Source organism: Carcharodon carcharias, chromosome 16 (assembly GCF_017639515.1).
Source record: "Carcharodon carcharias isolate sCarCar2 chromosome 16, sCarCar2.pri, whole genome shotgun sequence".
Classification (NCBI taxonomy): domain Eukaryota; kingdom Metazoa; phylum Chordata; class Chondrichthyes; order Lamniformes; family Lamnidae; genus Carcharodon; species Carcharodon carcharias.
Genome location: NC_054482.1, coordinates 102,674,278 through 102,685,489, shown reverse-complemented (window position 1 = coordinate 102,685,489; position 11,212 = coordinate 102,674,278). Strand labels below are relative to the sequence as shown.

Below are 11,212 nucleotides of genomic sequence, written 5' to 3'. Positions count from 1 at the left end.
TAAACGTGGACCAGAAGCAGCCACTTGAAGGCAAATCAGAGCAGTGGGAGGGGCATTCCAAGAGAAGATTCAAAGAGGTTTCAGAACAAATAAATTCCCGCTAATAAAAAAATATTGGACTCCTAAACCTAGATATCTAGAGGTCTTTCACAGCCAGTGGGCAACGGAGGGACTGGAGTTCACCATTGCCCCTGGGAAGGCCATTTTAATTTGATTTGTTAAGTTTCCTTTAAAAGTTTTGGCTTTGTTTTAGATCATCAATGGTGACACTTTCAGGAGGGTGATCTGATTACCTTTTTTGATTTTAAACCTGTTATTATTGGTTGAATAAAAAGAGATGGGATGCGAAGGCACACGCGGAATAGGATAAGGTAAAAAGGAGGAGCTTATGTCCGATACCAAGAGCTTGATACTGCAGGAAGCCTACAAGAGAATAGAAAACACAGGGATGAAATTGAAAAAGAAATTAGGAAAGCAACGAGAAAACATGAAAAAAATGTTGGCAAGTTAAATAAAGGAACCCCCAAAGATATTTCAGAAATGCATAAAGTGCAAAAAGGATAAATAAGGAATGAGCAGAGCAGATTAGAGATCAAAAAGGTAAGGTGTAGAGATGGGAATACATGGGCATGGTTCTTATAAATACCTCCCACCCCATGGGGGTGAGAAGAAGTGTGGGCACTCTTTGAAAATTGTGCTTCCGGGTGGCGCATCAGTTTCCTGACACCTGCTACTTTCAAAGAGAGGGCAGGGACGAGGGAGAGCCGGGAACTCGCTCACCTCCCATTAACTACCTGTTAAGCTCCTTGTTTGCGTTAACGGGCTGCGGAGGGCTGGAAGGCAATTTGCAAATTTCAGATTGCCAAACCGAACATTGCACAGCTGCTGGTTGCAATGCGGGGAACAATCAAGTTATGTTGAAGAAACATTGGGCGGAATCGTCCCAATAAGTGCAGTAGCGGGCATGATAATGGTGTTTTACCTGCCGACAGACATGGCTGGTTTTTGTGCCTTATCATCTGCTTCCCACCTCAGGAAACATGCCATCTCGCTGGCAGCCGGGCTCTCAATCTGTGAATCGCCCGTCACGCTGTTACCTCACCACTTCCTCACTCTGGGTGCCGTATCTAAACTGCAGCCACCCACTCAGTTCTCAATGCTTGCAGCCCAGGACTGCTCCAGTGAAGACATGGCCCTGAAAGCCAAGAAGAGTTCAGTGACGCGTCACTGGAATGGCTTTTGGAGGCCCGCCGTGATGTCCTCCATCCCTGCTCTGGCTGCAGAAGGTCCAACAATCTCACCACTCCGGCTTGGGAGGTGGTGGCAGTGGTGGTCAGTGCCAATGCTGCACAGAAGAGGTTGAACATCCAGTGCAGAAAGAGGATGAATATTCTCATCTGTGCTGCCAGGGTAAGGCAACCATCCTATCACTCTAAACTCACACATTCACTGGCAGCTCACTCACTGCCAGCTCAAGGGACATCACCACTCACACTCTCTCACACACACCCTCACATCTCCATCTGGCCTCTTCTCCTCTGGAGACTGCCTCCTCAGCCCTCACCATCTTGAGGTCACTTGCACAGTTCAACATGTGCCCCCATACACACGCTGGAATACCCTTGTTTCCCATTACAGCCCTCACCCTGTAGCATCTTCCCTTGCCTGAGGCTACTTCTCCCCCTTGCCCATGCAGCAATTGAAAAGCCACCCCTGCCTTACGGCTGTTCTGGTAGGTAGAAACCTGTCCATGAGCTCCCTAAAAGTAATGTGGTGCTGTCTGCAAAGCCTGACACTGATGATCACGAGTGTTGCCCTAAGCAAGGTAGGCAAACAAACCTTGAAGTCCTGAGTGAAGTGCAGCCCGCCAGGTGTATGTCAACTTGTGAAGCACATCGGCGTGCCTGAATGATCCAACGTGGGGAGATATTTCCAGTGAGCAGGGCTTATAATGAGATGCTAAAGTATTGAAGTTAGGTTCCCTACATGAGGCGGTGTGAAGCACAGGCTGCCATTGAAGAGTGGAGCAGACAATCGCAAACTGGTTTCACGAAGGCGTAAAAGCGATTTTTGGCCTTCTCGCCATATTGTCCATTCATGCCGCCAAACAAACCCGCCACCAATGGGAGTGGAAAATTCCACCCATTATTGGCAATAAGCATGTTATGTCTTCTGGTTCCCTTAGTTAGAAATAATCACACTTTAGACTCAAAATGTTGGAGCATCATTGGGTGTATTTCTTACTGCTCTCCATGTGGCTGGTGGGCTGATGGATTGTTACTCAGAGCATGACTGCAGCTAGTGCAGCAGTGTATGTGGCACCCCAAGATATATATTCACATCACACTTAGTTCCTAGCTCTTTACGAATAACATAGGGTTATTGTGTCAGATCAAGCGTTGTACTTTTTCATTTACCATTTGGCCATTTCTCTGCACCATGAGGCTGCTAGCCCTCAGATCTCCTGCACCTTGGCTGAGCTCGGAGCCACTCACTGGACACTGAACTCACCGTCGGCCTACTCAGGGAATCGGCGTTTGAAGATAATATCAGAAAAATGACGTAGACGCCGCTTAGGGTCAGTACCCAAAAGTGAACCTGGCACCTGTTTCCCGCTCCTGGATTGAAAATCAAGACCCTTGCGTCTGTATTCATGAAAATGGAAACAAAGCAGACATTGTAGTTAAGGAGGAGGAGTGTGAAATATTGGATAGGATTAACATAGGGTGGAAACGTTAAGGTGTTTAGAATCATTAAGAGTGAATAAATCACTAGGCCCGAATGAAATGTATCACAGGGCTTCTTAGTTATCCAGGATCCAGGAGAATGGATGTGTTAGTTATCCAGGATCCCGGGTGGGGAGGTGTCAGTTATCCAGGGTAAAGGGTGGGGGCAAGTGTCTGTTATCTAGGTTCCAGGGGCAAGGAGGTATCAGGTATCCAGGGTCCGGGGCAGGGAGGTGTTAGTTATCCAGGGTCCAGAGTGGGGAGGTGTTAGGTATCCAGAGTTGGGGGCAGGAAGGTGCTAGTTATCCAGGGTCCAGGGGCAGGGGAAGTGTTAGTTATCCAGGGTCCGGGGCTGGGTAAGTGTTAGTTATCCAGGGTCCGGGACTGGGTAAGTGTTAGTTATCCAGGGTCCGGGGCGGGGTAAGTGTTAGTGATCCAGGGTCCGGGGCGGAGACACTTTCGGCGGGCATTTTGTCGGCGCTTTTCTCTGTGTGTTTGTGTGTGTGTGTGTCTGAGGCCGGTGTCCGCGCTCGGGGTCTCGCTTCTCGGGGGACGGTTGTCGGCGGCCACTCTCCTTCGGTAAGAGCCCGCATTGATGCCGGTGCTGATCTGTGTCTAACGTGTCGTCGGATCCCGGCCGAAGGCTCAGGCCAGGCCTGTGGCCTCCTGTTAAACCGGTCAGAATTGTCTCTGGTTAACACCGGCAGATCATCCAATACCATATCCTGAAATTTCACCGAAATAAAGCCTCAGGTTTAAGCCATGACAGCAGAATTATTACCAACACCTGGGGGGCTTTTTTTGATTTATATTTTGTGCCTCTTCTGAGCTCGTGGTTATAATGTTGGATTTTAAAGGTCCAGTATTTTCAGTTTTGGGCCTCGACCCCGTCAATGGGGGAAAATCATAAATTCAGCTGAAAATCTTGTGGTTCAGCCACAAGCATTTTACCTGAGGATTTCTTTCTCCTCTTCCCCCCCCCCCCCCCCCGTTCAGAATAACACTTAAATCTTCTCCCCCCCCCCCCCCCTCCTCTGCCCATAAACGTGCACCGAAAATCTGGGACAACCTGGTCTCCTTGGATGAGATGTTTGAATTTCAGGACCGCCTGGCCACTGAGGTCCATTGTAAATGATCCCCAAATGGATTGAACCCAGGAGCTGGGGGTGGGGGGGTGGGGTGGTGGTGGAATTGTCCTGGTGCCTCAGCCAATATTCGTCCCTCAACCCCCACCAGCAAAAGCAGACTATCCGGCCGTTTGCTTAAAAGAAGGACTTGCATTTATATAGCACCTTTCACGACCTGCTGTCCCAAAGCGCTTTACGGCTAACGAGCCACATTTTGAGGTGCGGCCGCCGTTCTGACGTAGGAAACACTGCAGCCGGCTTCCGCGCAGCAACCTTCCCAAAACAGCACCGTGATAATGACCAGATAATCTGTTTTGCTGATGTTGTGGATGAGGGATAACTACTGGACAGGACGGGCGGGGAGCAACTCCCCTGCTCCTCTTTGAAATAATGCCCTAGGATCTTTTAAACCCTCTCCCTGTGAGGGCCTCATCCAAAAGATGACACCTCTTGACATTGCAGCACTCCCACAGTGCACCTTCCTTTAAGAAATACACTCTGGCTTTCGGTCATCCTGGCTGGTTTTAGCTTGCGCTAGCTTCTCATGATTTTGTGGCTGCGCGCCGCAATCGTTTAAATAAGCCGACAGCATGATGTGTGCCTGCTGTAGAAACAACAGGCACAGGTTAGTTGTGCATTGTGGTCCCTGTGCCCATTTTCTGGAGTTTATTGAATTTTGCTTAATTTGAACAACTCGTAAATTTGTAGATGAGATAAAAATATTCCAGGCGAACTAAGTTGATTGGCCATGTGTGTGTGTAAGACGCCATTTAATGTGGTAAATCACTTGTTATGCTCTTAGGATTAGGAGATTTTTCCTGTCTATGCCATTCAGGGGTACATGTCAAATTAACTGACCAAGAAAGAAATCTGGGAGTAACTGGTCACAGCAAATTGAGGTGGGTGTGTTCTACCCAGGAGTTGCAGTTCTGACAAGGGCAACATGGGGCAAATATCTTTCCCTTGATGCCCAGCAGGGTGATGTCCTGATAGTTGCTGCATTCGCTGTGGTCGGCCTTGTTCTTGTACAGCGTCACAATCTTTGCATCACACGTTCTGGGGCACTGCCCCCTCCCTCCTGTGGATGCCGGTTTCCTATGCTTGAATTCAGGTAGTCTAGCATCAGCACCTGGAGCTTTGCACATGGTAAGCAAGTCAGTAGCTTTACTAAGCTTCTCCACAGTGGGTTCGTATCCAGCTCTGCCATGACAGGCGGGCTTGCTCTATGACCATGTTCTCCCTAGAGTACAGTTCAAGGTAGTGTTCCACCCATCTCTCCAACTGTTTATTCCAGTTGGTGATGGCCTCTCCTGCTGTTGTTTTCTTTACTGGTGGACCTGTTGCATTTTGATCCCTTCATACATGCCCTTAACATTTCCTATGTCAAAAGACACCTGGGTATTCTGGCAAAGTTGTAGTCATTGATGCACTGCCTAGCAGTCTGTTGGACTTCTCTTTGAGTGGCCCTTGGTGCATTCAAAGTCTTCTCATTCTTTCGTAATTAATGAGGGTGGATCGCTTGGCTTCAGTGACAAGATTCCATCAGACTGATGTTAGCCTTGAAACATTTTCCCGCTCTTACTTTCCATATGTTGAGAGTGTGATATTGTAGATGGTGTCTAGAGTGTGTTCCATTTTGCCTCTGCACTGTGTGGGAATGCCAGAGAGGGCCTGTTTAACTGAGTCAAGGAACTGCAGGTTCTAACTGGATAGGCAGTATGGTGAACTTTGATACAAGGACGGTATTTCTGCTTTGAATGAAAAGCTTTCAAGGGTTGCCTCCTAACCCTGGGAACAATCTGTATCACAGTCAGCACTGTGGTAGCTGCGCATGGTAATGCTGCTCAGAGGGCCATGTCTGATGATGATCAGATCCAACTGGTGCCAATGCCTTGATCTTGGATGCATCCAGGACACCTTCCGGCATAGTTTAATCTGAGAAAAGGCGTTAGTTACTCAAAGCTCAGGTAGTCTCTGTCCATTCTCATTTATCTTTCTCATGCCATGATGTTTGGGGCAAGATTATGGTCTGCACCGAGTCTTGTGTTGAAATTCGCCAATAGATTTAGACTGTGGATTTTGCTGATAGCAGTATCAAGTTCCTCTTAGAACTGGACTTTCGCCTCTGTAAAGGAACATAGCATTGGAGCATAGATACTCATGAGGTTAACTGGAGCACAGGCACTCTTGGAGTTAACTGGCCCTGCTCGAGTGAGAAGTGGATGGAGAAAATATGTCCTGAACCATTTGTCGGGGGGTTGGGTGGTGGTCGTTCTATCATTAAGACTTTATGACCTCCTTTGCTGGAAAGTAGGCTCTGTTTCACAGGAAATGTGTGATGCCAAAATCATCACACTATAAACAAAGGCAACAGAGGAGACTGCAACAACTACAGAGACACCTCACGCCTTAGTATCATGAGGAAGGCCTTTGCTAGGGTCATACTTACAGAAGCTCCACCTACTTGCAGACTGAGTGCAGCCAGAAGCACTGCGGTTTCTGTGCCAACAGATTTACTATGGACATGATCCCCATACGCCAGCTACAAGAGGAGTGTTGGGAACAGGGCATACCCCTTTACCATCCTTTGGTAGATCACACAATGGCATTCTGTGCTAACAACAGAGCAGGGCATGCAAGATTTGGGAAAATTGGCTGTCCACTAAAGCTCCTCAGTCTCATCTGCTTCTTCCATGACAACATGTGCTGCACTGTGCAGTTTGATGACTCCACTAGAGACAGTGTCAGACTGAGGAATGGAGTGTATCCTCACTCCCACTCTGTTTGGCATCATCTTCTCCATGCTGCCTTCCCTGTAGATATGGAAGGAGTCGACTTACACACTAGGTCAGACAGCAAGTCTACAATCCAAGACTGAAAGTGAAGACAAAAACACATCACGTCCTGATCACTGAACTCCTCTACTCTGATGATCCTGTGCTAGTTGCCCACAGGGAAACTCAGCTACAAAGACTCGTGGACCACCTCTCCCATGCCTATAACTTGTCTCCCTGACTATAAGCATCAAGAAAACCACAATCATGGGACAAGGTGTTGTGTCTCTGCCCCTGATCACACGAACTAACACAAGAAAAGAAGCTCAACAATTTCCATCCTCGCTGTCTGTAGTGTATCATGAGTATATCCTGGCATGGCAAAATCATGAATGTGGCAGTCCTCTCAAAAACACAGCTACTAAGTTTGTTATCGTTCATCAAACAGAAGTGGCCTCACTGACTCGGGCACATCCACAGCATGGAAGACAGTTGCATAGCCAAGGAATTTCTGTATGGTGAGGTAGAAGCTCCACTTCAAGGATGCTTGTAAGCGTGACATGAAAGCCCTAAACCGTCCTTGGCCTGCTGTATTGTTCCAGTGAAGCTCAACGCAAACTGGAGGAACAGCACCTCATCTTCCGACTGGGCACTTTGCAGCCTTCCGGACTGAATATTGAGTTCAACAATTTTAGATCATGAACACTCTCCTCCATCCCCACCCCCTTTCCAATCCCCCTTTTTTCCACTAATTTATATAGATTTTTCTTTTCCCACCTATTTCCATTATCTTTAAATATATTTTCATCCATTGTTTTATCTCTGCCTTTTAGCCTATTTCGATCCCTTCCCCCCACCCCACCCCCACTAGGGCTATCTGTACCTTTATTATCACATTCCTTAGATAATATCACCAGCTTCAGCACCTCTTTGTCCTTTTGTCTATGACATCTTTTGGTTATCTCCACCTATCGCTGGCCCTCTATCCAGCTCTATCTGTCCCCCCCCCCCCCCCCCCCCCCCTTAAACCAGCTTATATTTCACTTTTCTTCTATTTTTCCTTAGTTCTGTTGAAGAGTCATACGGACTCGAAATGTTAACTGTGTTCCTCTCCGCTGATGCTGTCAGACCTGCTGAGTTTTTCCAGGTATTTTTTTTGTTATGAAAGCCCTAATCATTGATTATCGGACTTGGGAGTTACTAATTGGCAACAAAGGAAAATGGCAAGGCTTCCTGTGGGCTGGCGTGCACCACCATGATGACCAGAGCTACAGCGGATTGGCAATAAGTGCCAACACCGCAAGCAACAACACACAACAGCACCTGGTAGCTTCATGTCCAGCACTTGCAGTCTCTTCAGCCAACAGCAAAGGTGTGCCATATGAAGAGACCTGATCTGAAACGGATTTTTGCTGTATGTCCATCACTTTTCGTAGATGGAAGAATGCTGACGAGTCAGGTTCATCACCGAGAGTAGCAAGTTTCTTACAGCGAGTTCTACACCCTGCTCTTGCATTTCCACTAAACCTTTCCCCTGCCAGATGAACATGTAATGTTTTCTTTGTGATTTGTACTCAGCGAGCCTTGTCTCTTGTAGGGAAGCCATGTCAGTGTTCAGCCTATCAAGCTCCATGTTCATAACAGCTGCTTTGCCCATGTTATTGACCAGCTGGAAGTCGTCTTATCAATCCTGTGCGCACAGTCCTGATATCCCAGCTTGCCAGTTGAAGAGTTGACATCTTTTTGTTTGTTTTTGTTTATTTGCCTGGTGTGATGGATTCAGACCATTTGTTGAGCAGGTACTCTAGGTTCCAAGCACCCATTCAGGCAGATAGACAGTGGCAGGTTAGCACCTTAGTAGGTGGGCAGTGGCTGACCAGTGGGACATGGTATCCCCCCCCCCACCACCATTGGATTTAGCCCATAGCACCTGTTTTCTCCGCCACTCAATTTGAGCTTATCACTCATAACTGCTGTCTCCTGTTAATGTGTTAATGCCCTACAGCAAAACTGGAGTGTCCTCTCCAAGGCACAAGGCTGGGCAAGGTTTATGGATACCCTGGGCTGCTAGAATGCCAGAGCCCCCCACTTGAACTTCATGGTTAAGTCCAATGGAAGGCAAAGCATTATTTTTGGTACTGGTTTGGTTGCAGAAGTTGCCGGAAAGATGACATATTTAGACATCTATTTGCCTTTGGACTACATTCCAGAATTTTTTGTTGGGGCCTATTCCCTTAGCCTTCTACTCTCCAAAAGTCTCTGCAAGGCAGAGGAGCTATTTACCCATAACTGGTTCATGAGTGCCAGGGTGTCAGTAAACCTGCACACTGCACGTCTGAGGGCCAAACCTTCTCAGAGTTCCTCAAGCATTAGCCTGGGGCCAAGAAGGACCCAGTTTGTGTGTGTTGTATGAGGAGGCACAGCTTTGGTCTTGCCAATAGAGTGACTGTATACTGACCAGGCGAATGTTGCACATTTAGAATGGCTGCTAGCCAGTGGTGTAGGCTGAAAATGAGAAGCAAACTAGCAGGTTGAAGCAGGAAGCATACTAATTGTCTTCACTTACATGCTAAATGCATCACAATGATCTGTTTTGGGGACACAAAAATCAAGGCTGGGAGAGAGTAGGGCAGTGGGATTGGTTTGGGATTGCTCTAGCAATGAACTGAACGACATGATGGGCGAAATGACCTCTCTTGTTACTGAAAATTTCTATAATTCTAAAATTGGGAATACTTTGGTCCCTGTGTGTGGCATAGCATACTGTTTTTGAAGATGGTAGCAAGGAGAGTGACCAGGATGGTACTGTAGGTTGGAGAATCTAGTAATGAGGATAGGTTGTAACGGTTTAATTGTCCTTTCAAAACCTACATTTCTTCAAAATATGATTTGAAATTTGTACAATGATTGTTTTTGTTTGTACTGTTCAAATAGCATATTATCACTTGCAAAGAGATGGCCTGGATAGAGATGCCATGAGGCATTTCTTTTCACAGAGTCATCACGCTCAATGGAGTCACTATATTCCTTTAAAACTGAAATTAACAAGTTGACTTCCATTGACGGCTCAAAACTGCAAGATAGCTGTGACTGTAATATCTTGGGGACAACTAGTTGCTTGGAGCTCACTAATTTCCTTAGGGATTTGAAGAGGAATTTTCCACTTTTTCTGAAGTTGCTGACAGGCTTTTTTCTGTCATCCTCAAGGTAGTATGTTTAAGGGGTGGGGATATGATGTACCAAGTAACAGGTTGACTGGATGAGCATATGTTATCCATTTTGCATGTTCTATATAAACTCAGGTTATTCTAAGCCCATACAGTCATTGGAACTGAGGCTTGTTGTCCTCATCACCCATGTCTTTGTTAACTTGTTTGCTTTTATTTGAGAATGCATTTGAAGATTCATTTGCACCTTAATACTCCCTCTGTCCCCCCTATCTCTTCCTTCCCCTCTCACACACTCGCTCTTTCTTTCCCTCCCCCCACCCAGCTTGGTTGCCCACTCTTCTCACTCAATATCTCTGGTACCCTACTTAAGTTGTTCCACTACGACTCTTTTCCAATCCATACTTCTCTTTCATGTCTCTGCCGTGTTACAGCTCTTTCTATGTAATGTAAGTTGTTATGTAATCTGTACCCTTTCACAAAACTAATGTGTGGGATTTGCTGCAACATATAATCTGGCAGAGGTCTGCTGATCCATGATTTGACTCCCAGTTAAATGAGATATCCATTCATTTAAAATGTATAATGTTGGCAGAATTACCAATTATTTTGGAGAAGAATGAATGAAGATGCAAACTGTAATACAGCTCTCCTACGGATACCAATTTATGCCTCTCTGACCCTTGCCTTCAGAAGAAGGAATTCCTGTGATGCATTTTTAGGCTTTTTACCTTTGCATTAGCTCTCTGATGATTTAAAGCTTCTCCCTGTACCAGTGCTGTTCAGAGGTGTGCGAAAAGTATGATGGATCAATCATCGGAAAGATTAACTCCCCTTTGCATTACTCCCTCTTGTAGCTTCCCCTTTCCTTTTGCTTGTGCTGATGGATTAAAAACTATTCAGAACAATGTGAGCTGAACCAGCACTCTACCACTCCAAACAAAAGCAGAGAGGCATGCTGGTGCCCTGTATTGCTGCACTGCCGCAAGGGGTTTTATTTAGTGTTTGATTAAAAACATCTTTTGACAAAGAGTAGATGAAGACAAGTTTATTTTTTTTAATAACTTGTTTAAGAAGTCCTTTTTCTTTTCTTTGGCCCACATCCAACATAGTTCTTTGCCAATCAAAATGAAGAGATGGTATAGGAAGACAAAAGTCATGTGTTGAGGTTGTGCAACATTTTTGTTTGTTTTTCTTTTCTCTGACAGAAAACTTCTCATGGGTTTAGAGGCTTTGGACCGTTGCCCAAGGTATGTGAAGAACTGTTACACTGCTGTCCCTTTGAAGGCTGTTTGGTTGTTTTATATCTTGCTTTGGTTCACAACAATTACTGTGATTAGGACTTTGAGGGCATTTCAACTTTTGCACCAGAAGAAAATGGGATTGGTCTATCGCTTGGCCATTTATCCCTATATATT

General features: G+C 46.1%; 1 protein-coding gene across 4 annotated transcripts in view; it reads left to right on the top strand.

Moving 5' to 3' along the window:
* The first annotated feature begins 3,175 nt into the window (after nt 1-3,175).
* The window catches only part of cdc7 (cell division cycle 7 homolog (S. cerevisiae)), a 47,757-nt gene continuing 39,720 nt past the window's right edge, over nt 3,176-11,212 (top strand). For 3 of the 4 annotated variants that reach the window (XM_041208654.1, XM_041208652.1, XM_041208656.1), the window contains exons 1-2: nt 3,176-3,305; nt 11,003-11,044. The gene's annotated coding sequence lies outside the window, so the exon portion shown is untranslated. The remainder of the gene's footprint in view (nt 3,306-11,002; nt 11,045-11,212) is intronic. The other variant, XM_041208653.1, reaches the window with a different exon arrangement.